The sequence below is a fragment of the Carassius carassius genome, chromosome 5, assembly GCF_963082965.1.
Source record: "Carassius carassius chromosome 5, fCarCar2.1, whole genome shotgun sequence".
Classification (NCBI taxonomy): Eukaryota; Metazoa; Chordata; class Actinopteri; order Cypriniformes; family Cyprinidae; genus Carassius; species Carassius carassius.
In genome coordinates this window covers 6,999,493-7,023,882 of record NC_081759.1, presented here as the reverse complement: position 1 = coordinate 7,023,882, position 24,390 = coordinate 6,999,493, and the positions used below count along the sequence as shown (strand labels likewise).

The 24,390-nt window shown below is 36.1% G+C and overlaps 1 protein-coding gene across 1 annotated transcript in view; it reads right to left on the bottom strand.

Annotated features, from left to right (window-relative positions):
• LOC132140721 (BMP/retinoic acid-inducible neural-specific protein 1) overlaps positions 1-23,709 on the bottom strand; it is a 171,685-nt gene extending 147,976 nt beyond the window's left edge. The window contains exon 1 of the mRNA XM_059549637.1: positions 23,374-23,709. The gene's annotated coding sequence lies outside the window, so the exon portion shown is untranslated. The remainder of the gene's footprint in view (positions 1-23,373) is intronic.
• Positions 23,710-24,390: the final 681 nt, after the last annotated feature.

The following is a 24,390-nucleotide window of genomic DNA, read 5'->3' as shown; positions in this document are numbered from 1 at the left end:
GTCTTGTGGGCTAATCCTTGTCTCCCCACCCCTTTTTTTGTTTTTAAATGGTCTCATTCACTCTGAGAGCTTCCTGTCTTCAGGGCTTTATTCAGAAATCTCATTTCTAATGCAAGTCTTGCGTGGACTCAATCAATTGCTGTTTCCCTTCATAGGGGCTGAGCTCCGCTTTGTTCCTGACAGTTCACAGGGATGGAGGCTTGTCCCCTATTTGTATTCCGGGTCCCAGGAGCTGCTGGATTGAACCGATAGAGATTCTGCTTTGTGAGGACGTATCGAACAGTTTCCGCCTACAAAATCCTCTGAGAGGAAGTGGAGGGTTTGGGTTTGTTCTCGAGTCCCCATCCACTCGATGTAGACCACATACTGCCTCTGTCAATGCTAGGCTGGATGTTTGCTGCCAGAGTGTTTTCAAAACCCCAGTGCCAAGACCTCTAAACCTGATGTACATAGCTCTAACATCCATCTGAACTTGAGTCATCTGAATCAATGTTTTCTATTCAGAGACCAGTCCTTTTTTCAAAAAGCAGCTTTACAGTTTAATCCAGATTGATGTCATGATATTAAGTTATATTATTAGTGCTGACTCTATTTTTTTATTATTATTATTATTTGTATAGTTCCAGTCTTATACTATGTTAAAATATGTGACATAATGGCAGCTATGAAGTGAAACAGCTTTTACACCATACATGGTTCAGAAAATGTTATAGAAGGGTTTTATACGATGGATTTCTTAAACAGTAGTAGATTTCAATGTGTTCTGTCAAATGTTCCATTATTCTGCAGGTTCATAATATAAAAGTGGACCATGTTATTGTACTTGTCAAGATAAAAGGTTAATTAGATAAGTAATAAGAAAGAGACATATGTGAAACATATAATTAATCTAATGTAGATAAATTACTATTTGTATGGTAATATAAAATGGGCTAAATTCAGAATATCTTCCTACCATACTAAAATGCTAATTACTAAAATTACTGCTGTCAAATTTAGTGCGTTAATGCAGGTGATTTTTTTTTTTTTGTTGTTGATTTGTTAGTTTTTAGTTTAGCGTAAAATTTTTTAATGCAATTAACAAGGGTGTGCTGGGGTTGGCCACCCCAATCATAGCTGCTGTTTCTATTATTTTTTCCACTGGCAAGAAGTGTATCAACCGTAAAGCCATGTTGGCCAATCAGACGCCTGAAAAAGTTTCGGTAACACTTTCTATGAAGCCTGTATTTATAATACATTATAAGGTTATTCTTAAGGCATTATAGTGAATGCATAATGCATTATAAAAAAAAACATATAATATGTTATATCAACTCATGAATAATCATAACGACAATTAATAATACATCATAATGCTCATGTATTTATGGTTATAAGTTTAAGAGTATGATTATTTATAACACACAATGAACACCATATCAAATCTACTTCGTTTACAGTATGATGGACTGTATCACATCTTGACATTGTTTAAGATCTGCACAATATCTTACTACAGCTTATGAGTGGTTAGATGTTGAGTGTTTTTTGAGTGTTTCTGTGAGGCTTTTGTTGATTAATTGATTTGAGCTTAATACTCCAACTGAAAAAATGCAATGTTTTATATGATTACATTATATTTTGATGGTACCCTTAATCAATCGAGTATGATCTGATATCTGATCTTATGGCTGTTTGAGAGAGAGAGAGAAAAAATATTACTATTATTATTACTACTTATAAATGGTCTTTGACTGCTTCAAGTAAAGTAGCATCAGAAAAATGGCAGGATATGAGACTTATAATACATTATAATTATGAGAAATATAATCCATTGTAAAAGTGGATGCAACGTGTTCAGTGTGTTATAAATCATCATACTCTTAAAAGCTATTACAACAAATACATAAATATTATCATATATTACAACTGTTCTTATGAATATTCATTGAATGATACAACATTTAAGTTTTTTTTTATAATACATTATGCATTCATTATAATGCTTCATAGAAAGTGTTACCAAAGTTTCCAGGAGACGGAGATAACAGCGCATGCTCCAACGTCACAAGCCAAAATCTCCGGCTTCGTTGTCTACACGATAACACTGCAACTAGAGTTTTTTTTTTTTTTTTTTAAATCTTCACATTAGCAGTTTTCAAAAATGTTCAGTTTCAGTGAGCTGGTGCTGCAGATGCGTGTGGATGAATGGCCAAACCGCATAGAAAAAGCTGTGGTTTTGAAAATACCCACATCCGTGTGGACTGGGCTTTAAATTGCATGCACAAAGGCGGGCTGTAGCCTGTTTTATTTCATATCAAAGCAAAATAAACTACATGCTCTAAAATGGCCCTGAAACGTCTCTGAAATGGTTTTCAAAACTTCCTCATCTAAACACACCCGATTCATCTCATCAGTTCATTAGTAGAGACTTTAATTAAGACCTGAAGTGGGTCAGAAAAGGTAAAGAGAGCTGAGAGAAAATACAATGTGTGCCAGATCCACATCATGTTCAGCAGCAGCAGCTCTTAAAGAAAAAAACTGCCAAAACAAACAACCTAATAACCCGGCTGCTCTGATGTCTGTTAATCAAACAGAGAAAAAAGAAAAATAATAAGAGGAAATCAATAACTTTTATAGCTTTAAGGATTCATGTATATTTAATTTAGAATTTAGTGTTTGATAACAACTTACTATATTTCTGCTGAAGGGCACAGGTAAATATGACATTTATTATAATGGCTTTATGTGAAGCAGGGGCGTAGCCATCTTTTCAGAAGTGAGGGGGACAGAAATTACAATACATATTTTTGTGTGTTTTATATATTGTATATTATGTTGCATATTTTAGATAAGTTAGTTGCATTATGAAGTTACATAAACTATGGACTGAATTTCAATAAAAAAAAAATCAAACAGGTTTCGTAACATGAAAATATGAATAAATATATTATTTTACAGCATGTGGTTATTGTTAATTTAATGAGTGTATATCGTGTGTATATTTTAGATTGCATGCATTACATGAAATAGCAACGGAGTATTAAAAAATACACAATTAGGTTTCAAAATGTGAAAATTATAAAGCATTTTTTTCTTTTATTTTTACCACATGTAGTTATTGTTAATTTATGAATATAATATTATTCATTATTAGACATGTATATCAAGCCTATATTTCTTACAAAATTAAAGTATAAACTATAAGCATAATATACACTTAACATAAATATACCTAATATATTATACTGTACATTTTCTTGTAAATGCTAGACATTATTGGAATTATGCATGTGCTGTTAACACATTGATAAAGTTGCATGTGCTAACTATTTAGTATGTTTGTAAGTATAATTTGTAGAAACGTTCAGCAAACATTTTGAATCCAGAATTCACCATAATGAAGACTGAAATCGTGATTCTCTGGCATATCTGAACAAACATTAGACTAGAAAATGATTTTGTAGCACGGCAGCGCTGCCAGACGCTGGGCGATATGCCACTGAAAGTCCATCCCTCGAGGACCCGCCGGGCGACCAGCAGGACTTTGACCGCGCTCTTGTTTTATGTGATTTTATATTACATTTTGTATTCATGTCACATGCTGCTCTGCAGGGGAGAGCTAATCAGGGGAGGGTAAAGCGAGTGAAGTGCAATTTGTCGCGTTAAGATTACGAGGCTTCACAATTATGAAAGCTCTCCAGGCTGTGGACACCTCTGCAGACGGCCACACAAATGCGTTGCCAATTACAGCCGTCGGCCACCGAACGAATGGAAGCATGCATGCAAACAGCCCTCGCAGCACATTCACACGGCTCTCGCAGAAGCCTGACCTTCAGGAGTCTGAGCTCAGCATTCTCGGCAGGATAATTAAATGCCCACGCTTGCCTCAACCCAATCAGCGGAGCCCAGATCAATGCACGATTTTCAAAACAAACTAATTCACTAATGGTCTGACTTATTGTTCCAATTTACCTGGCCAGTGAATTATGGGACCGCGATCGGTGAGGGGAGGAGACCAGTGCGATCAATGGAGGGACGGAAGTGCCTGTGAGTGGAACCACTGCCGTGGACGGGTCATTTGGCCCGGTGCTTCTAAACGGGACAGCTTCTGTCTTAATGCCAAGTCATTAACTCACTCAGACCGACAGCTTGGCTGGTCAAGGTGTTGGGGAGTTTGTTCCAGATAAATTAGCCATGCTAGGCTTGTTACAAATTCAATTAAACCAAAGATAATTCAATTGTAATCACCCTTCAGATTTTCATAAGTTATTTGTTTTTAGGGTTGTGATTAATTGATTATTATTGAATTATTATTAGTATTATTGTTACTGTGGTGTCAACAATTTCAGATAAACCCACCTTTGTTAGACATTAACTGAATTATAAAGTTACTTAAACTAACAGTGAACTAAAACTTTTGGTAACACTTTAGTTTAGGTACAAGTTCTCACTTTTAACTAGCTGCTTATTAGCATGCATATTACTAGCACATTACCTGTTTATTAGTAGGTCTGCTCATAAAGCACATATCATTGGCTTATTCTGTATGACCATATTTAATATCCCTTAATCCTACCTCACACCTAAACTTAACAACTACCTCACTAACTATTAATAAAAAGCAAATTAGGAGTTTATTGAGGCAAAAATCATAGTTAATAATTAGTCAGATTTAAAATATGGTACGATATAAAATTTTACAGCATTTGGTTACAACATATAACAGCATATTGTTCAATTATAAATGTATTATGATTCACTTTTGTACATCATATTTATATGTATTGCACAATTCAGGCATAAAAATTAAAAGTTTCTACATGTACTAATATATTTTTAACATTAAAATATATATTATTTAATTATTTATAGATGCAGCGTTTCTGCAATTGCTTTGTTTTCCTCTCGGTTTTCATTAAGAAAATGGAAGTTTCATGGAAACTAATGGCTGATGGAAGAAGGACAGGGATTTTCTCCATTCCTTCCCAATGGTGAACACCATGTGTCTCTCTTGTCAGCATGTTTAAACAGATCGACTCCCGCGGTCATTTGTAAGCTCATACATTGGACGAGGCAATTAAAATTCCACCCACTCGCCCTGTGGAGGAGATATACGCGCTTCTCAAAACGCATCGCACGGGCTGTTTACCGCATCAAAGGACACGTGACCAACATTACATGAGCTTCCTTCAGTTTGACCGAAAACCTCACAACTCTAAATCAAACCCACGACTGTCACATCACAAACAGAATTTGTGTAGAGTCAGACTGTTCTAGATTGAACTAGACTGCTTTAGAACTTCAATTATTAATAAGGCTTATCAGTTATTAAAAATCCTGAATGTGTGTGTGTGTGTGTGTGTGTGTGTGTGTGTGTGTGTGTGTGTGTGTGCGCACATACATACATACATATACATACTGTACATTAGATAGATAGATAGATTTGTTGTGTTATTTTCCATGTTGTTCAGTGTTGATCCAGAAGAGTGGTGGGTTTTTCTGCAGTGCGTTTGTGAGACGTGATGTGTGCTGAAAGGCGGCAGCAAGGAACACACTGACCTGCTGAGCGTCATGTGTGATCCTCACCCGACGGACTCAGAATAACATCATGAGATTACTGAGGACAGAAATAACACAGCTCTGATGAGGCCATTCACGTGTGAATGCCAGAAGACGCTTGCAGATCCTCTGACTGGATCAGAGATGTGGAGATGAGGAGGTTAAAATCAACATGATCATCTGACACGTTTGGACATGAGGCCGGCTTATATTAAACATAAATATGGACACTGGTGTTGCTGTATATCTAAAAGCCAACCTGTCCTCCAACCAATACGCTCGTATAGGCCGTGTGTCCAAATCCCTGAAATACGACCCATCAGAGCCACCAATAAGCTGGTGTGTGGTTGGCGTTCTGACACAATATGGCTGCCGTCGCATCATGCAGGTGGATGCTGCACACTGGTGGTGGTTGAGGAGATAAATCTTTCTATGCAAAGCGCTATGAGTCCCCAGAAAAGGGCTATATAAATGTAAGGAATTATTATTATTATTATTATTATTATTATTATTATTCTTTAAATGCAACTGACATTAAATCATGTGTCAGAAAACATTACATTCAGTTTACACATAAGTATATTCTTTTAAATTGCATTATTTCTGAAATAATTGTACTTCAAATATTAAAGTGAAGCTACTACTTTCTCACAAGGGACTGTTTGTGTTACAGACATGAGTGAGTGACTGAAGCAGACTCTTTTTACTGCAAACAGGAAGCAACCACGCACAACACCCTAGCAATCCATTGCAATTCACTAAATCATTCAGAACATCTTAGCAACCACATAGTAACATTACAGTAATGCAGTCAAAGAGCAAACACAAACAGTTCTCAGACCAGTTTTGTACAGGCTTGATCTCGATTTATTTGGGTGTCACAGAAATTGCAGCACTTCACCTTTTAACCTTTAAACAGGAACCCAGGATACAAAAAAAAGACTATTTAACAGTGCAATTTCAAATCAAAGCACGTTTAGAATCTCCTGCGATGGCACATTATGCCTCGCACTGCTCTCTGCAGGGTCACGTTATCCCTGTTGGACTAGTTAGTGTAACCGCGTCATAAATTGAACCAGCAGGGCATAGTTTATCACAGCAAATATTGGCTGGAAATTGCCCTGCTTATCAGAGTCTGAGATGGATGAGTCGTTTACTCCTGCCCTATAAAACTCCGCTTTCAAGCCAGAAAGAGCAGCGCTGTCATCTCCACTCGCCATGTAATACGCTGGAATTTCACAAGCTGACATTTGTTTCGTAGACCGTCCTGCTCTGCCGTGTATCACGATGATGGCCTAAAAATACGACTGGAGAAAATGTTTGGCCAGCACTTTTTACTCGCTGACTTTCTTCAAAGCGACGCCGCACGGCCTCGACCTTCCACGGCCGAAGCTTCCACCGTCTGTGAGCGTGTTTGTTATTAGTGGCGGGCGGTGAACAGATGTAGATCTCTCTTGGGACGGGGCCTCTGGTGCATCATGAAGAGGAGCTTCGATCCGGCTGCTACTATACTGCTACTGCTACTATTTCAGCCCGAATATTCTGACCTAATTTCCACATGGCATGCTGTTTATCCTTCATTTCACTTCCCTCCCAAACTCAGACGGCCTGCCATGTGGCTCAATCCCTCCCGCTTAAACCAGACATTTAATACATGCTCAGTCGGCCCATTGTTCTTATTTAAGCATGATTTTGAGGGAAACGAGTGGATGAAAGCGAAACGGCGCGCTCCATAAATCAGAGCTCCTCTGGGACGCCAGGCAGATGGTAGCGTAAGCTCAGGCCGTTTCACCGTAGATCTACACCTTTAGGTGAAATATGCCACACTTACGAGCTGGCAGATTTCATGAATATACATGAAGTAAGCCAGTGGTTTGATTTAATTTAGCTTGCACTTCCAAATCTGCATGAAAGTAAAAAAAAGAAAAAAAGCATATGTTGGAGTTATATAAGCATTAACAGCTCATTTTGAAAACTACAGTCAGCCTTAATCTGTAAGATTTTATGTGTTCCTGACATCTTGATGAGTCTAGCATGACAGCTGTTTGTTTCTAATTTATTAACCAAGGTGGGACCCACTTTATATTAAGTATTTTTAACTACTACGTGCTTGTATTTGAATGAGTCATTTAATACAATGCACTAATTGTGTACATGCATTTTTTTTTTCTGTAAGGAATTTATGTAGTTACAACCCTTTCATTTCACCGATGACCCCATCTCTACTCCTTAATGCAAAACCGTACCATACCACCAAACCTGTACCTAAACCTATAATACCCATTTCCAGCCTCAATAGCAGCAAATGTGATCTACAATTCAATATGAGCATATATATAAATAACTTATATTTGACTTAAGTACATAGTAGCTAAAGACACCTTGTATAAAATAGGACCGTAAAAGGTAAGTTAAAAAAAAAAATCTTCATTTCACTAGTTCATTTTAAATGACCATGTGGTTTGAACAGTACATGTTTAAGAATAGTCCATCAGATAATATAAGTTTGTATTGCACAGCATTTATAATTCTTTTTTTATTATTATTATTCCAATAGCATTATTTTTTAAGCAATTTTTTTTTTTTTTTTTTACAATTAAATAAAAGAACATGGAAGAATTGGTTCCCAGTTTGTTACAGTGCAAGAAAATATTAACATTTAGAAAAACATTAAAGCAAAATAATGCTCTCTGATGCAATTTTGTGAAGTAATTAGTATGCATTATTGAATTATGTAATTAGTAAACACTAATATGTACTTAAAACAAAGCCTTAATTTCCTAAAGAACACATTTTATTGAGAACATTTGAACACATTTTTACTTATTCTTTATGTGCTTAAAAATTTTTAAGAATAATCCCTGGACAGTCACACCAGAGGACAAAAATTGTAATCCAATCAAAATATGAGTTTGATTTGATTTGATTGATTTTAACTAGTGTTATATATATATATATATATATATATATATATATATATATATATATATATATATATATATATATATATATATATATATAAACTAAGAACAACACATTTACCATCAATATCCAGTATGTCACCTTTTATGACCATGTTATAACCATGTAATGCATGTCATTTACAAGAAATATTCAAGGAAAGCTGAAAAGGATTGTTTAGATGGATTGAAATTCACCCACATGAATTACATCAACGATGAATAACCCCAAATTCACCCTTCTAGAACTAAAATGCAATTTAGGAACTTTAAAGTTCAAATTTTGAATGAGTTTTAATTCATGAGCTTTAACATCATTAAACTTAAACTCTTGCCCATAGACTTCAGTTGTAGCCATTTCAGAATTGTTTTCCCTGATAGTTAACCTTTTTACCTTAAATGCTGTCAACAGAGGTGAACTTTGAATCTTAAACATTGCAACATAATATTCAGTTGATTTGCCGGTCTCCAGTAGCTACAAGTTAATTGGATTTATCTGTTATTGATTATGTTGTTTGTTCAGGTTCATCATAATTAAAGTCCTTACAGTAATTCCTGCATTTTTTCACTCTTCCGGAGCATCTGGAAGCGTTTCCGAGTGCTGGAAGCAGTTCAGCGCCGCGATTACCCTGGTGTCAAGAGCTCCCAGGGTAATAATAATCATCTCTTCTTCAAATGAGGACAAATATGATTATGAAGACAGCTCAGTTTGACTTCATGGCAGATGTAAACACTAACCGCCAATAAAAGGAACAGAAACGGAAAGAGTCCTCTCAGCTTTGACAAGGTCAATAGCAGAGTGATAAAGGTTGACTCCGCTAGACTCGGCAGAAGAAGCAGATTTACCAAATGAATCAAGTATTTCATGCTCCACCGGTCCACTCTTAGACTACTAGATCACACATGCTGATTGCTCAACTGTAAATGTATCAGACCTGCATCTTCCATATCAGGTGTCATGTGGCCATGTGTAATGTATGCAGCATGTGAGCGGCATCCAATCTAGATCATGTCACAGGAGGCTTGAGTCAATTACAAGGAAGATGTAAAGGGTCATATTAATATCTGTTCTCTGCTTCAAAAATCAAATACGTGTCCAGTCAACCCTTTAGACACACTACTAAATTTATGTCATCATTTCTAAGACTTTTTGCTCAGATTCCTGAACCTTGCTCTGTAGGCCTAAAAGGAATGCAAAGGTTTACAAGTCGTTAAATAAAAACATAAAGAAATGAATGAATGAATGAATGAATGAATGAATGAATGAATGAATGAATGAAGGTGAAAACTACACACACACAAATATGTAAAAAATACACACACATACTTAGTTATAAATTATGTTTACTTAAATAAAGATAAGGTTACATTCTATTTTATAGTGCCCTTATTTGATATGCATGTACCTACTATAATGATAAGAGAAAATTATGCATAGTTACAAGCAAACAAACCCTAATCCTAACCATTAGATGTAAGTGCATAGTGTTAATTATTATTACTCAGTAATTGATTGTATAATTACACCATAAAAGGGATACCTTAAAATTTTTATTCATAAATAATATTAATGTATGCATTAAATAATCAATAATATTTTGGGTCGGTATTGATTGATTGATTGATTGATCAAGAACACATTTAAAGTAATAAAAGATTTATATTTCTAACTTTATATTGATCAAAAAATCTTGAAAAATGTTTTTTATATATATTGATAATAACCAGAAATGTTTACTGAGCAGCAAATCAGCATATTAGAATTATTTCTGAAGGATCATGTGACACTGAAGACTGGAGTAATGATTCATTATCACTGTATAAAATATGACATTATATAAATCTTTACATCAACACCTACTCTACATTTGGTACAGCTGAGAGCCGCTATTATTGCCGTTTTTATTTTTCTAGCATTGATTCAAAATAGATGGATTCAAAGCGCACCACTCACATTGACATTAAAGTTTCGCTCCATTACATCCTAAAATAGAGGCGCATGACCCCTGCACCGTTGAACGCTGAGTCTCCACACACTCCCCGGAGCCTAATCAACTTCATAAAGCCCTGAAGAGTGAATCAAAGACACACATTAATTTAAAGATATATTGCAGTCAGTCCTCATGACTACTGACAAGATATCAGTAATGCCGCTCATCTCAGGAAACATTTAATGCCTGGAGGTTTACCCATGATGTTTTATAGATACTGAAAGGGAAAAGCACTGCATTATTAAAGCCAAGCAGGAGAGTGATATTGTAAACTCAATGCAAATGCAACGAGAGCCACATTTAATATGTAAGTATTTAGTAGATATAATAAAATGCTCATTGACCCCTAAACCCGATGGGTTGCGATCCAACAGCTTTACTTAAATTAACACACTTCTGGCGTGAAACTAAGAGCAGAAATCTTAAATATTACTGCTCAGAAAAGGCACAGATTATCCAATTTGAGGCCAAAGGCAGTACTGAGTTTCTGACATAATGCTAAGCGTCTCAGAATTAAACCGTTTGCACTAAAAGGCCATAACTAGATTTGCACAACATTTGCATTTTCAGGCAATTTACAGTTAAAGTATTCAGTGTTCTTGTGCACTTTGCATGTAAAATAAATAATAAAAAATAATAAAAAAAAACTGTAATGTTGACAATTCAAGCTGAATAACAGGTTTTGTTTCAGGTATGTGGTCTTATATAAAACCCATTACACCTATGTAATGTCCCTATTTAGAAAGCTAATTGTGTGTGTGTGTGTGTGTGTGTGTGTGTGTGTGTGTGTGTGTGTGCGTGTGTGTGTGTGTGCGTGTGTGTGTTTGTGTGTGTGTGTGTGTGTGCAGCTGAATCAGCAGGCTTGTGCTTGTCAAACACGGCACAGAAACACGCCTGTCTTGAATGTCAGATCATGTGAAGTATGTGAATCACACACTGTTGTTTGACCAAAGCACAAACAGCTCAAACCTCTTGCCCAGATACACTGTCACCACCAAAGCCACCCAATTCACACTTCCAACCCTAAAGCAAGCACACTAACCCAGTTTTAAACATATAAATTGAATTAAGACTTTGTAATGACTTCATAATTCAGTATTAGAGATGATGAAAGGGAATGTTTTGCTCATTTTAATGGCAAACTCAAGTCATTTGTTGATAACTGCGTTCTTTGTTGAATCTCAAAGGAATGAGATTTCTCTCCAAAATCAAAGCAAAAATTACATTTTGCCTAAAGAATGAATGAAGCCTGTTTTTAGGACCATTGCAGTATTGTCATGACAAAGGTCTCGTTCTCATTTTGTCAAGACTCCTTCACTACCTCAACTACTACTGCAATGCATGTTTACAACTATCTGTCACAAGTTTAAATATTAATTCTGTTCTACTGATTTGTAGTATATAACATAATAATAATGTATTTTGACATGCACTCTACATTCAATGTGCAAAAAATATATATATTGTTCTATTAAACATATCAACAATATGGCAGCATAGCTTAGTATCAAAACCAACACTATCTTGTTTCTGGTGATGTTGTGAACTATTCATATTATTTTGTGTATGTGTTTGTGTGTATATTAATATACTGCCTCCATTTCAGTATATGAGCCACTTGCTTTTTACAATACAATAAGCAACCAATGAATTAAATCAAGCCATAATCTGTGTTTTTAATTCTGAAATACATCACAATATGGTAGTAAAGTCAGCTGCAACATCCCGCTTCATGTTGCCTTTAAGATGACCATAATAAAGCTAGCACAGTGTCTCTATAAAGCTGCTGTTGGCTCACTAGTTAATTCTCAGCTTGTAAAGCACTGAAGACTTGGCACAGTGACTTTGTCTCAACAACATTTATAAAGTGTCAAGTGAGCTTATATGTCCACAATATAAGTCCCATATTATCTCATAAACTATCCCTCACACTTTTGCCTAATATAAAAGCCCACTTGATGCATTAGGTCTTTAAAAAAGACATTTTGTGTTTTTAATAATTTTGACACACTCTATATTCACTGCAAATACACAGATTTTGATGATCACAACACATTTGCTGGAGGGTGATATGTATTTTGATATACACTCTACATTCAGAGTTAAAAATAAAAACATTCTGCAAAAAGTCTCATGTTTTTAGGTACACTCTACATTCAATGCAATATATATATATATATATATATATATATATATATATATATATATATATATATATATATATATATATATATATATATGCTGTGAGTATTTAAGACATACTGCTGTTGCACAAATAGCAAATATAATAATCAGTAGAACATCTATATAGGTGGAGCTGGGGAAGGTGGAGGGTTTCAGAGGAACTCTGTGAAATGCTCTAGTGAGTGTTATCCAACAATTAAAATCTAAAGCCGTAAGCTGCATATACAACCAATCAGCTTGTGCAATGTAGTTTAATGCTGTGAAAATCATCAGTTTGCGCTGAAGCCCCATTAGCCTGTGCCATCAAGAGTTTCATGTCAGAACTTGGTATTTTGATGTGTACGCTACATTTACTATAATAAATAAATAAATAATGCATTTTTAAATACACTTTACATTCAAAACATTATGTATTATGTTGTAAAAATCACTCCAAAATGATACATTTTGACTTGCACTACATTCACTGAATGAATGAATGAATGAATGAAATTGATGTAGACTCTATAGCCATTGCTTAATAAATAAATACATGTATTTTGACATTTTTATTAAGGCCAGTAACCAGTATTTTGCATTCTGTTCCAGTAAATCTAAGAAAAATGCATTTGAGAAGTATATGGATTGCATTTTTTAAGCATAAGTCTTATCAAATGTAATATATAAAATTAAATAAATCAATAGAAATTGCCAGAAGGGAAAGGAAAAAAATAATTAGATATTCTCTAACAAGTCTTTTTATCTTGCACAGTTGGATTTCTAAAGTAGAAGCATCATGTTTTAAGGATGTTCAGATTAAAAACAAAAAATCTTGCAGAAAAAGCTGTTTTGTCTGTGCGGTTCACTCCTTCCTCTCACCATATTGTCTCTACTTTTCTCCAAATACACATTCGGATGATGGCAGCGTACAGCACCACTCGGGGCGTTCTGCACCGTCAGAGTCTCTCCATGCTTTTAGTCCAGCACTCCTCTACCATGACCCTCTCTTTCTTCATTTCTCAAACCATCCGGAAGGGCCAAAGGGAGAGCCCTGTGCAATTTCCTTCCTCTAATAGCTACTTCCAAAGCCCACTTCCATAGTCGTGAGAAGTGACAAGATTAAAGAATAGCTGCTCCATTCGACAGAAGCAGGGGCAGAAACAGAGGGCAAAAATACTCTGGGTAATTATGGGGAAATCAAGCACACTGCCGCAGTCGCAGCTCAGCTGGGCTCCCGCGTCACCGCTTTGGTCCCAGCGGATCTAATCGAAAGCTTTTTACTTCTCTCTCTGCCTCTGTTCTCTCTTTCCGAGCTGATATTGCACTTTAGTTTAGAAAAACAGACTAACAACATTCTCTGAAGCTTCGGCCTCCTCCACTTTGAAGCTTGTCTATGAACAGCTTAAAAGCGGCAGAACTACAATGGAGCGATATTGAGGGCTCATCCAAAGGCCAGATGAAGAGAGAATATTAACTAGCCCAAGCCCAAGGCAATATATTATATGAGAAACTCTTCAAAACCGACCGTTTTTGTGACCCTTCATTATTTCAAGAAATGTCTTGCAGGCATGTCAAAGAATAGATCACCTAAAAATGCTTCTGTTTTCCATTTCAGGGTCAGTAAATCATAATGCCAGTCCTTAAAAAAGGACAAAAGTCAGTATGTTATTAGACGTGGCAGTATTCTGTAATATGGTATGTTGCAGAAATGACCATGCATACAATTTTGTATGAATTTGTACAGAAACATGATTAAAAAAAAAAAAAAACATATGAATGAAACTGTACAAATTCATATGAATTAGCCACCAGTTTGCCAAATGTAAAATAGTTACAAATTGCAAAGAGACATTTGTTATAGGTTGCAATGAATCTGACAGTGTGTTGAACTTCCCGTTTCTGACACCCGATTTTCATGGAAAAGAAAAGTAAAACAAATTTCAAATTTTCAAACAGCCAATCAGAGATTTGCATTCGCTATGGTGTTGACCATATATTATGTTGGTTTTTGCACATTTTGTGAAATTTTAAAAGTGAAACGGCCAGTGAGTGGGACTAAAATAGTGTTCAGTTTTATTTGAAACATATGAACTGGCAACGTTGTATTACCTTGGTTGTTTTATGTAACACGGCAGTTTAGAAATGAAATTTCAGGTGAGTGGCTCTAAAAGTGTTTTTGAAAATAATGTACTACATACATAAAACCAAACAATGAATTTAACCAAGAGTGTTAACAAAAGTAAATGCAAAATAATAAACATTTTCCTTCTTCTACATGTCTTTGAGCTCTTTTATCTTGATTCTTGTTTCACGTGGCTCGTACCTAAACGCTTCACATCACAACTGCAATGCTGTACCGGGCATACTACAGAGCAGGTTTACTACATCAGAAAAGTCATACATATAGAGCTGATGCAAACCTTAAACTGTATTAGTTTACAAATCATGCACTATGGTAAAAGTGTTTTTAACTCATAACATAGCATTGTGCAAGAAACTTCTTTAAAATAAGTATTTATTAATCAATAATCTGTCCTATAATCACAATTTGTGCGACAAGGGAATTTTTTTTTTTTTTTTACGTTTTGCAAAAAAAATTGGCACAGGAACATATTTCCAAGGAGCCTATGTTGGAAAAAATGCTTTTGTTTTATGGATAACAGAAGCTCGGACACTCTACTAAATATCCCCCTTTGTCTTTCACAGAGAAAATTAAATGGCGACAGAATTGTCATTTTTGAGTGAACTAATACATTTAATACAGACCAACTGTGGCAAAGATTATCTGGCATTGTTCCTTCTTATGGGTGAGTATCTCAGAAGCATCTCTCTATAAAGAAATTGAAGGAAACGGGAGGACCGCTAGCACAGGTGCAGGCCAAAAAAAAAACTCAATGAGCCCTTTATTGCTTTTATCTGTTCTCTTTTCTTGAGTGGTTTCTGATAACAGTTCGCCTCTCAGTGACCTCTGATCTAGGAACAGCTACTCTTAAGACTCAATTATAAGTCTTGCTCGCTTTAAAGCAAAATGTAAATCTCGGTCGAAGGTGCTGTCAGTCAAAGAGTAATTGTAGGTCGCAAGCTGATCTGGGACTTTTTGTAGAGAGGATACTTGACGCTGCTTTATTATGCTGAGTCACGACTGTTCTCACTGGTACATTAAACCATCTCCAACTGGCTCGGCAGAGAAATAATAGAGCCGAGAGGAAACGATTACCATTTAGATGTAGAGATTTCTGATTTGCTTGTTATCCAAGTGGTATTGAGTTAAACTTTTGAGTCCTAGTCACCTGAGTATTTGACAACTGACAGTTATTTCACATTTTTTTCCAAAATGGACAGAATGCAATAAGGCAATGTTAGACAAAAACTTATACTTGTAGTGTACTATAGTGTGTGTGCTGGGGGGGGGGGGGGTGTATGGGTGTGTTTAAGTACACTTATTTTGAGGGGTCAACTAACATACTAAAGCTGAAGTAAAGTAATTGATTAGAATTTTAACTGTAGTGAGTTATTCAATATTAGGCCTACATTAGTTAATATATGTGAAATGTACTAAACTGCAAAATCATTAAAACTGTGTAAATACACATATATTTAAATGCATGGCAAACAAGTTTGAACAAGACAATAGAAGTGATTAGGAGATTACATATAAAGATAATTAATAAATTAATTGATAAAAAAATCATATAATACATTTCCATTTCATTGTAAATAACATGAAATTAATACAAATAGGGCTATTTTTGTATTTTTGTATTTTTTTTATCTATTCTCATGTCTAAACTGGTTATTAGATCATTTGTGCAACCAATATCCAGTTCCTGCTTATTTTGCCTATACCATATATCATTTGCATATATAATTTTAAAGGAAATTAGCACGGGTGATCAGATCTCTCTCTTTCTCCAGAAAGCTGTATCATTCACTCATTCTAAATCTTTAGATGAGACACAAGGATGAGGAACTTCATCTTGTCAAAGATGGAGGGATGGCTTAAGCAGTTTAACTCAATTCATCGCAAACGTGTTAATTTTACAGGCACTACTATAGTGAAAACACATGTGTGCGATGTCTCCTCATGCCCTTTCGTTTTCCACCTCACTGGCAGCCGTTCGCCACTCCAGTTGGGGAAATGCACTGACGCTGAGGTGAAGTCAAGCCAGCTGGCAAACCACATCTACCTCTTCTCCCCCTACAGGTTGCCATTGTTTATTAATAATCCCAGTGGTCTCTGTTGGCAGTGGCGAGTTTGAAGCAGCTGGTGGGCCTCAGTTGAGCTCGAGCACCGAGGTTTTCTCTGTCACAAGTGTTTCCCCCACTGCCTAAGCAGTCGGGGGCCACGGCACAGCCTTTCATTCAGCCTTTTCATTACATAATTGTATGAATTAAGGAGGTTAATCACCGCAAATGACCATGGATTTTCATAATTTATGAAGATCAGGCAAAAACAGTTGCCGGGCACCCAGTCGGCCATAAAGAGCCAATCGCTTCCCTTCTCAGAACCATGTAATCAGCATTTAAAGGGGTCTTGACTTGGATTATTTTTAATATCTTCCTTGAGGATTGCTTATAATGTTATTAAACAGTCATATAGCTGCACAAATGGTTATTTTCAACCCTCATTCTGACACTCTGTCTCAAATGATTTGTTTTTAAGAAATTACTCATTTAACGCTTGTAAGCAATCAGCATTGTTTGGTTAATGTCATTGCATGAGAAAAAGTATCAACACTCCAAATTGTTCCATGCAAGTTAGTGTTTTGAAATATAATGTATATAAACAATCTTTTACAGATGAAGCAGTATGACATTTTTGCTACCACATTTCTTGAAGTCTTTATACATTATAATACTATTTTGAATGCGCTAAATAATGCACCTTATAATGCACTATTTTATTTGATGAATAAGCATAACGACAGTTATAATACATTATAATACTCATCTTTTAATTTTTCCACCTTCAGAAAGTATAATGCATAAAAGCACATGCCGAACAAACAATTACAGATATAAAAAGGAATCTGCAAATATTGTAATGCATTTTAAGTTACAGTTAGTAATGAAAATTCACATAATGCATTACAACCTAAATCATGAATATCTATATTATGCATTAAAGTGTTACCAAATTGTTTACTCATGCTTGGCGATGTAGATGCTGTCAGATTCAATACATCCTTTAACAAATGTCTCTTTGCAAACTCTTTGCCTCAATCTGCAGTCAAATGCTCCAAACAAACAATTCTCATCTCTCATTTTCTTCTTAATAATAACTTAAGCTTACACTGAGTTACACTGAAAAAAACCTGGTGTCACATATATACTTATATGAGTTTGAAATGCCACATGCATTTACAAGTATCACAATAATAAAAATATGGGCTTGGTCTTTGCTAATATTTATTAGAACAACATAATTTTATACAGCAGTTCAAAAAATAAAAAAACTGACAAAGTACCTTTCAGATATGATGTACCCAGCTATTTGGTTGATATTTGAGCTGGCAACGAAAACAAGAAGCCAAAACCTGGATCAATATAGCATACATACTGAAATAATGAATAGTTCATTTAAAATGATAGTGTTGTCGCATTAGTATCCAACTTTCTTTAATTTAATTTAAATCAATTTGGTTTTCAGCTTCTTTTTTGAAATCTCAGAGTTACATCTTCCATTATGTATTTGCGCAACCATTCAAAAATGTTGGTTCTAAAAGATTTGTTAATGTTAAAAAAAAAATGTTTCTTCTGCTCAATTTATTTGATCAAAATACATAAAAAATTATGAAATATTAAAACAATTTAAAATATCTGTTTTCTATGTGAATACGTGTGATCAAACAACATTTTCTCCAGTCTTCACTGTCACATGATCCTCTTTCCAAGCGTTTTGGTTGACTTTCCTACCTTCCTGTCATCTTGTGTATTTGCATATCTCTGCACCGGTTCACGCAGACAGGATACATCATCAGCGCATTCACGTACACTATTTTAGAAGGAACAATAATGACAGGCAAACTGTTTTTGTAGTAATGTTGTCTCTGATTGTCTGATCTGCATGCATATTTTCAGGTAGGGTGGGATGTTCACATTCATTGCTATCAGGCTAAAGTTAACATTTTCCAAGATCTCCTACTGCACCTTTAACAGCAGCTTTGTCCTCACTTTATTTTCATAACACTGGCCTCTAGTTTTCAGTCTATAGTATATATTTTAGTCTATAGTATCATTTGACTCATAATTGCACAAATCAGATCACCTCTTCAAAGAACGGCACACATATTACTGATGGACCTATTTTATAGACATTATTAAATGATATGAAACAGAAGACAGAGGATGTGCCACAGTGAGATTGGGCACTTTCATAACAGCTAATATACTTAATAGCCTAATCAAAAACTCCCTATGCCCAGAACAATCTAGTTTAAATTCTCACAGCCGGCTGAAATATAAACGGATACATTTTAGATCAAATTATTCCTCACAATGTCACAGGAACATTTTACAGCGAATGCAATCAGCCAGTGCAACATCATTGAAAATGCACTCGTGCTGTCTAAGAAATAATGAGGGACATAATTTAATATATAAAAATGGAGACGCAAGGTTTCAAACAAAACAATAAAACTAAATATAAGAATTGTTGTTAACTGAAAAGGCACTAGAATTGTAAAAGCAAACATAACTAAAAAATGAATGCAAAACTTGATATAAAATTATAACCATGACCTATTTAAGGTATGATAAATTGCCTTTAAAATCTGACAGTTGCATGGAAATCACTCTGAACAGAATAAAACAGTAATGTCAAATTATGTTAATGCTATAAATGAATGATTGTTTTTGTTCAAATCAATACATTTACCAGCACTGCTTAAGCATAAGTGATGTTCATAGCCCAACACAGATTCAAACTAACACTAAACACCAATGCAAAAACACTAAAGATAATAAAAAAGTAAAAAAGTAAAAAAAAATAATAATAATAATAAAAAAACGACTAAATGGGAGTTTTACTCGCATTACTGACTGCGCTCCCAAAAATGGCCACCAAATGAAATGGGTTTGTACAGCTCACATTGTTGCTCTCTATGTAGAGCATCTCAAATACATTAATTATTAGTCTGTTTCTTTAGTTCCCTATGAAGCCATTAGACAGCAAGGCAGTGCACTGGATTTCTGAATAAAACTCTACAGTACAGATCTCTTATACCCATTAAGTCAATCAATTTTACATGCATTTATGCTGAGCTTCTATCATATGACATTAAAGGCTTAAGTACTGTAACTCCAGTACAGCAATAACCATTCAAAACTTCAATGATGAAACATACGGTGGTGTCCTTCTACAAGGATGTGCAAATCCTGCCAAGACGACTGATAATGACACCGGGTCACGTCACTGGAGAATCTCTCAGTAATATTTGACCCATAAATGTTTGATTTGGGTATCTATATTAACGCTACGAGGCTGAGATGAATTTTGCAAGCTGGATCAATTGATCCGCTGATATTCATTTCCTCATGCCGATTTCATATTAGCATAGAAGGGTTATTATCAGCGGGCTAATTTTAGCAGCTAGCTAATTTCTGTTAACACAAGGTGTTCTGAGATTTCTCAAATCACTGAAACCCAGAGAACGACTTTTTGCATGCTTTGCAATTACCATATCCCGGAGAGAGAAGTGCTGGTATTATCTGCTTAAAGTCTTGAATTAATCAGAACACCAGGGACGTTCTCGCCTCTGTGATGCTGTAATGACATGTGCCGCGCTAGGCAGAAGTCAGGACATCTCTTGGCAATAAAAGAAGATGACTTTGGGTAATAACGACAAAGCTAATGTACATATTCACATCTTATAATCATCTTGCAATGTTATATTTAGTATTTAGTCATGTTTTGTGTTCCATAAATGATTATTTTGATTTGAAATAGTCTTATTAAAGGAATAATTCACACAAAAATGCTCATTTTCATGTTGTTCCAAACCTCTAATTTTCTTTTTCTGTGGAACATAATCAAAGATGTTTAGAGAAAACAGTCAACGTGCACAAGATCCATTCGGTTCCCAATGTTCTTTAAAAATATCTTGTAAATGATGATACAGTTTCATTTTTTTTTTTTTTTTGGTGAATTATACCTTAATGCCAGGTTCCCATTGTAACAGCTGGCCATATGGTGTGAGAACATGCCCCACGATCAGAGTCAAAGTATGTTAAATGTGTTTTTCCTGGACAATAAGTGTAATTTCAGTGCAATCTGAAATTATTATATGATATTTAATTTGTGTGATTTATTAGATATCTATGAGCAACTGAATTTATTCTGAATAAATAAAAAAGTGTGAGAGCTGTAGTGGCTCCTGCCATTTCTATGTAGAATCACTTTTAAAGTCTTGAAAATAGATTTTATTATCAGAGATAATGTAGTCGAGAGACTCTGCAGAGAATCTCCAGAATATTTTTCTGTACCCTCTTTTATACAGTTTTTCCTCTAGGCTTGTTCAATACATTTCATACATACTTTTTATAGTTTACCTTTTTTGGCTGTGTTTTGATTTTTTGATTAATAAGATTATTCTATACAACTATCTATATATACATCTTCTATATATCCTAAAACCCCAGTAACAGTTAACCAGTGATTGGATAATAAATCAATATTTGGTATGAATGCGAAAATTTAAACATCAGCATTTAAATCTCATAATCACCTTAGCTTTTACATGAAAAAAATAAATAAAACAATTCATAGATACAAAATAATAGCCAGCATTCCAAAGCATCGTAGCATCCGATGCATATATATATATATAATTTATAATAATTTAAAATGTTTTTAACAATAATTGGATAATGACTTAAATTATATCAAATTGTTATTGTATGTATGACTGAAATTAGTGTAGTGTTATTTTTTTGTGTATTATGTTATTTTTTTTTTTAATTATTATATTTTAGACAAGAAAAAAAAAATTCAAGGTATGTACACTGACACGCACTGATTTCAGAAATAAATATTCACTGATGTAAAAAGTGTTTTTGACAACTAGCCCTTAAGTTTGTTAAGAAATAATAAAATCTTAATTTCCAACATTTATGTCTCATACCATGATTTTTCATATAAACATAAATACTAGACAGCAGTTGAATTTGGTGGATGCATCTCAGCCTTGTCATCTTTATGACACCACAGACCAGCACAATAAACAAGCAGGCGTTCAGTAGCACATGATTCTTCCTGAGAACCAGGACGCCAAGACCCCCAGCTGCAACCTTTCACATGGCAGCCAGTGCGACTCCTGCCAGCATGAGACAGTGCTCATTATTCCCTCTGCCAAAGCAGCCTCGTCATTGATATTCTTGCATTGGCCTGCCTTAGTCCAGTTCTGTGGTCTGAGATGGGCTGAGAGAGGCTCTGAATGCAGACCGTCTTTTATTTGCCTTGGTGAATGATGATCAGGAGAGCTACAGAACGGCAGGTGCGGCGGCGAACGTCAGGCTGCGACGCGCACCTGGGCCGGTTTGCACTGGGTGAGTGACACGGAGTCTCCCGGAGCTTCTGCTAACATTAACAACCGGTAACAAGTGATGGTTGTTTGTGCAATTAGATATACAATTAGATAGGTTAGCGTGCATTCATTGCATGGGTGAGTGAATACAATTGCATTGCTCAGATAATGCAAACTGGTTATTTTAGGGAAAAACAAAGAAAAAAAACAAACACCTTCTACAGTCTAAACGTGGCCACTAAAAGCATGCTGTGGACTGAAAATTACAATTGACGGATATCATAATTTTGCATAATATGAGCAGATGAAAAGTGCATATCGACCAGGTTTGATTCACTGCACCAGTAATGGGATGCATCCCGGAAAAAACTCTTTAGGGCTCTCGTCTGCGCCTTTGTGTCCATCATAATCACTCAATTACCAAAAGCTTCAAAGTCAAATTTGACATCAAGAGCGAAAGTGCGAGAGCTCCCCCAACAGTTAAGCGTCAGAAACACATTCACACAAGTTCACCTCCAGCTTTGAGCCTCTCCATGCCCTCAACACGCCGTTTGTGGCTGAGCTGTGAAGATTTGGCCTCTTTTCTCCAGCAAAACGAGCTCCTCGCCACCACACATCCGAGATTAATGCGAGTGTGAACACTTCATATCCTTTTGCATCAGGTTCCCGGTGCGATGCAGGCATGAGGATGGAGATTGATATGCTTTCTACTGCAGTGTGCATGTTTATTGACTTTGCAGATGCAGCAGGAAACATACAAAGGGGGGAAAACTGTATTTTTGCTATCATGTTTGTCCTGAATGTGCAGCTGAGTTCGGGCTGTGAGTTGACTCAGCAGATATATAAAAACAGCACAAACCCCACACGCATACACACACACAACCCAAATCTCGATCAATCCGCATCCAAACTTGAGCGACAAAGCAACAATGAGCGATTCGCGGACTGAAAACAGATCACACACGCGCGCGTGGGTTACTCAAATTGTCAAGCATCTGCAGACCAGACCCAGACCGGTTCAAATCCGTACAGAAGACCCTCTCATCCCCTCAGGAACCATAATGTACCGGCCGCGCACAAGCTTCGTGAAGTGCTACATGTAAAACCCCTCCAACATCCAGTTTCACAAGCACCCTGAGCGCCATCGCTCACACTCTCAGCGTCCAGCTCAATAAAAGCTCCTTAAAGACTCACCTGAAACTGCTTCTCCCGTGTGTCGGGAATGTGACGCTTCGCTCTGATTTAAAGTTCTGCTCTGGGTCCGGCGGTGCGGCTCATGCTGCTGGCTCTGCTTCTGCTGTGCGTATGGGTCATCGGTCCCTCTCATACTCAAGAGGGAGAAATCCGGCGGTTCGATTCGCTGAGCAGCATCTGAGAAACGGTCGAGTGTAAAAGCAGAGCTGAGGAGGAAATATCCGACAGCAGTGCAGCTCCGGATGGAGAGATGGAGAGTCCGACTGCTGCTGAGAAACACGGAGAGAAACGAGGAGGAGGCGCCGAGCATCACTTTACTGGATTGTAGAGGAGGGTGATGGCAGACAGAAAGGGGAGGGACTGAAGCACATCAAAAGCTTTGAGGAGAGAGAGAGAGAGATAGAGAGAGAGAGAGAGAGAGAGAGAGAGAGAAAGATAGAGAGAGAGAGAGAGAGCGTACCTATTATTTGATTAGTGATATAATTTGCGTTTTATTATTCGACTTTTTTAATGGCATTCCATCGTGTTATGTGTGTAAATGTGTATGTATGTCAGGATTGGGTCAGATTTTAGAAAAACCAACATCCCGAGACTTGGCGTTTTTTTTTTGTTTTTTTTTTGCGGACTTTAATCGTGTAGGATCTCTTTATAAAATTCGCCAAGTGCGTTACAAACAAAGACACCTGCAGATATAAAGTCCGCACATAACGGATAAACAAGGACGGAATCACTCGCCTCTTAAGCGCGGAGCTGTCAGTCAAACTGAGCTCGAGCGCTGTCCGTGGTGCTGAAATAATCGCAGTTAGTGGATTGTTCCGGGTTAAAGACATGCAGCATCTTCATGTCACATACGGAGTGAAAATAATTTACATCCGCCCCTCAGTTGGCAAAACAAACAAAAATCGTGTTTCAAGTAATGCGAGTCTGTTGGGTATTAAAGCAGAAATGCAAAACTGTTTATTATTATTATTAGTAGTAGTAGTAGTAGTAGTAGTAGTAGTATTAAAGCAAAAAAAA